Below are 4801 nucleotides of genomic sequence, written 5' to 3'. Positions count from 1 at the left end.
GGAGGACAATGGAGGATGGACAGGTCAGTGAGGGACAGGAGCAGTGCAGCAGCAGGAGTGGAGCCTGGACAAACTGAGCAATGGGAGAGTCTGACAGGAGAGAAACTACAGGAAGGTTCTGTTTAGATGCTCAGGCAGGGACAGCTGGGAGACAGTATGGCCTGGTGGTTTGGACAGGTTTACTAATCAGCCTCTTCAAAGATGCTGTTACTCAACTCTGAGCCTGATCCTCCAAGTCCAGAGGTAAGGACACTTACATTATTTCCTGGTGGGCAAGGGATACAGGGACTGCCTTTCAAAAGGAACTCTCCTGTGTTGGTGACATTAACAAGACTCAATACAGAGTCACTGACATAATGCTGGCGTCCTTTAACTTTATCCAGAATATTAACACCTACAACTGGGCAACGCAGACCCCAATGTACAGAGTTAAATCCTGGAGCTTTGTGCATGGGAAATCATATCTCATGAATTTGACTCAGTTTTTTTGAAGAAGTAACAAAGAGGATTGCTGAGGTCAGAGCATGGACATGATCTTCATGGACTTCAGTCAGGCGTTCAACAGGGTTCATCATGGAAGACTGGTCAGCAAGGTTAGATCGCATGGAGTACAGAACTGGCTAGAAGGTAGAAGGCAGAGGGGGCTTTTCAGGCTGGAGGCCTGTGACCAGTGGAGTCTCATAAGAATCGGTGTTCAATCCACTACTTTTCGTCATTTACATCAATGATATGGATGTGAACATAAGAGGAATTTAAGTAAGTTTGCAGATGACACCAAAATGGGAGGTGTAGTAGACCGTGAAAAAGATTACCTCAGAGTACAAGAGGATCTGGATCAGATGGGTGATGGGCTGAGGAGTTCAGTTTAGAAAAATGCGAGCTGCTGCATTTTGGAAAAGGAAACTTTAGCAGGACTTATACAGTTAATATTAAGTTCCAGGGGAATGCTGCTAAACAAAGAGTCCTTGGAGTGCAGGTTCATAGTTCCTTGAAAGTAGAGCAGCAAGTAGATAGGATAGTGAAGGCGGCAGTTTGTCTGCTTGCCTTTATTGGTCAGAGCATTGAGTGTAGTGGTTGGGAGGTCATATTGCGGCTGTACAGGACATTGATTCGGCAACTTTTGTAATATTCGATGCACTTCTGGTCTCCTTCCTTTCAGATGGATGTTCTCAAACTTGAAAAGGGTCAGAAAAGAAGTACACGATGTTGCCAGGATTGGCTCGGCTGTTTTCCCTGGACCGTCAGAGGCTGAACGGTGACCTTAAAGAGATTTTCAAAATCAGGCTGGCATGGACAGGGCAAATAGACAATACATTATCCCTGCTGAGGGGGGAGTACAGAACTAGGGGACTGGGATGGGAGGGTAGGCAGAGAGGGGGTGAGAGGAGGGTCAGAGAGGCTGGGTGGATCAAGAAGTTTGCGATAGAAATGGGTGGGGACAGAGGGGGGATAGAGCGGGGAGGCACAGAAATGGATGGGGACAGAAAGCGGGATTAGAGAGGATGGGAACAGACGGGGGGGGGACAGAGGGAGCGACCGACGGTTGGGGGGTCGACCGACAAAGAGGGGGAACAGACTGAGGCGGGGGCAACCGACGCGGGGGGAAAGAGACGGTTGTGCGACCGACAGGAGGGTGACTGACAGAGGGGGTACAGACTGAGGGGGCGACAGATGGGGGGACAGACCAACGGGGGGGGGCGACCGACGAGGTGGGCGGGCGACCGACCGACGAGGTGGGGGGGGGCAACGGACGAGGTGGGAGGGCGACAAAGGACTGACCGATTGAAAGGGGGGGAAACCAGACAAAGTGGGGGGAGAAGTGGGAACAGAGAGGGGGAAGATGGAGAGTTATTTTATAGATCCACAACTCAACCCTGTTCGTGTTTTCTCCTCACCTTAATTCCCTCTGAAGGGCTCAGAACAACTGCATTGTTCCTGGAAAGTGGATTTTCAGGTAGATCAGGTGCTGAACGTGGCATTGGGACACTGACATTTAATCGAATGTGCTGGTCAATAAATGGACTCTGGTTTGATTCCACTGTCTGTGTGGTGTTTGCACATTCTCCCTGTGTGCCTGCGTGGGCTTCCTCTGGGTGCTCTTAATTTCCTCCCACAATTCCAAAGACATTCACGTTAGCTGGATTAGCTTTGGGTAATGGTAGGTTACAGAATTAGAGGCATGCTGTTCCGATGGTTGGTATGGTCTCATGGGCCGAAAGGCCTGCTTCTACACTGTAGGGATTCTGTCACTGAGTATAGGGGTTAGGAGGGCACGTTGTGGCTGAGTAGGGCATTGGTGAAGCCAGTTTTAGAATACTGCATTCAACTGGGGTCTCCCTGATTTCAGAAAGATGTTATCGGAATAGGACTCAACCTCTTAATGACAAGTTCCTGGGAAGTGTTGACAAACAAACAGACCGTGCAGTGTGGGTTGATAGTTCCTTGAAAGTGTGGTTGAAGGTAGACAGGTCGGTGAAAGTGGTGTTTGGTATCCTCGCTGTTTTTGGGCAGTGCATTGAGGGTAGGAGTTGGGAGATCATGTTTCGGTTGTACAGTTTATTGGCTCGACCACTTTTGGAATCCCCAGACTGCTTTCAATTCCAGTCTCCCTGCTATAGGAAAGATGTTGGGAAACATGCAAGAGTTCACAATGGTTTTACTAGGGTGTTGCCAGTATTGGAACATTTGAACCATAGGGAGAGGCTGAATAGGCTGAGGCTATTTCCCTGCAGCACTGGACACTTTAGGTGGCTTTATTGAACTTTATAAAATTATGAGGAGCAATGATAGGGTGACTAGTCATGGTTTCTTTATTCCCTGGGTAGGGGAGACCAAACAAATGTGAATCATTTTTCCAAGGTGGAAATGACAAATTCTAGAAGAGAGATGGCAAGTTTAAGAGCTATGAAAACCGAAACAACTGAAGATGCTGTAAACCAGGAAGAGAAACAGAAGTTTCTGGTAAAGCTCATCTGTGAAAAGAAATTAGAGTTAACGTATCTGAGGGAGGGTGACCAGACCCGAAACTTTGATTTTTCTTCAGAGATGCTGCATGACATGCTGAGCATTTCCCACAACATCTGTGCAAGTTTAAAGGGAGTTGTTTGGAGTATATATCTGAGAGTAACTTTATAAAGTGCGAGTGACACCACATCTGGAGTAATGACAGAAGTTGTGGTCCCTTTAAGGAAATACGTAATTTCATCAGAGGCATTTCACAGAAGACTGACTGGGATGAACCCTGGTTTGCAGGGATTATTTTTTAAAAAGACTGAAGAAGTTGGGACTCTACTCACTGGATTTGGGAAGAATGAGAGGGGATCTCATTGTAACATGTAGGATTCTTAAAGAGTTTCACAGGGTAAATACGGAGAGGATGCTTCCCATCATGAGGGAGTCTGGAACCAGATTCTGGGTCAGTCACGGAATGACGGGTTCTGTTCTGGATTCATCAAGTTTATGGCAACACCGACACAGGTGAGGGGTTTCACTTGCAATGGAGCTGTGGTGAGGTGGAGACAAGCAACATTTTTGAGATTGAATTCCTGCTGTTTGTGATTGTGTAGATGTCTGATCAGAAGGTCATCTTGGGGTCAGATATGAGAGCAATATTGTCAAGAGTGTGGTTCTGCCTCAGACGGTTCACAGGGAGAGAGAGGGGCTCAGCAGTAAGGGAAAGTGATTTGTAATAGCAACTGAAGGGAATGGGTTTAACCAGTGCAATGTTCCGTTGCAGGAAATTGCAGCCAATCGCGTAGTGGGAGTGTGATGAGCAGTTTGATAACTGAGTAATGGAGAGGGATGATGGGGAGGGAGATCTGGGCATTGTCAGTGTACATGTGAAACCTAACACGGTGCTTTTGGACAATGTCACCTCCTGGCAGTATGTAGGTGAGAAACAGGGAGGGACCAAGGAGAGATCCTTGAGGGACACCAAATACAAGGAATTCAGAAAGGAAAGGGAGAGTCGGGATGGAGCAGGTTTTTCCAACAACGGTGGGGTCAAATATTAGTTTGTAGCCAAATGGGAGTGAAGGACATAACCAGAAAAGACAGATAGGTAGAACAAGGAACAATATCTGTGAATTGGGGAGGGGGAGTGATGAGGAGGAGGAGCAGCCCAACTCCAAAAGCACTATTTCTACATCAGTGACATCACCCAACTCCACCCTAGTCTCAGCTCATTTACTGAAATACTCGTCCATCCCTCTGTTATCTCCAGACTTCATTATCCAAACACACTCCTGGCCAGCCTCCCACATTCAACTTCCATGCAATCTCAAGAGTATCTAAAACCCTACTGCCCAAGTGCTCACTTGTACCAAAACTTGTTGATCCATCAAAAGGCTCCTATTAACAAGCAACAATTTAAAATTCTCCCCCTTGATGTAATTCCAGGCTGTGAACATCCCTGTTTTCCTGTACCACACAACTTGTGAGATCCCGACAACTCGTTTTCTTTCAGACTCCCAACGATGTTTATTCATTGCTTCACCTGTCTAGCTGTCACAACTGTTGCCAAGGAAACACGGTCTGGAATTCCCACCCTAACGCCCTCAGACCTGCTTTCCTCCTTTAAGGTATTCCTGAAAACCTGCTTATTAGGCAATTCTTTTGATCACCTGACATAATATCCCCATCTGTGGCCTTATGTCAGAAGTTCTCAATAGTATTTCTGTGGAATTATAACCATGATTAAAAAAAACAAACTGTTGTTGATTTGCACATACATTGTCAACTCTTCAATGTTACTGAGTGAATAATCTACAACAGCTCTTACCTAACTACATTGTGGGAGCAC

This window comes from Chiloscyllium punctatum, chromosome 18 (assembly GCF_047496795.1).
Source record: "Chiloscyllium punctatum isolate Juve2018m chromosome 18, sChiPun1.3, whole genome shotgun sequence".
Taxonomy (NCBI): Eukaryota; Metazoa; Chordata; class Chondrichthyes; order Orectolobiformes; family Hemiscylliidae; genus Chiloscyllium; species Chiloscyllium punctatum.
This window is presented reverse-complemented; position numbering follows the sequence as displayed.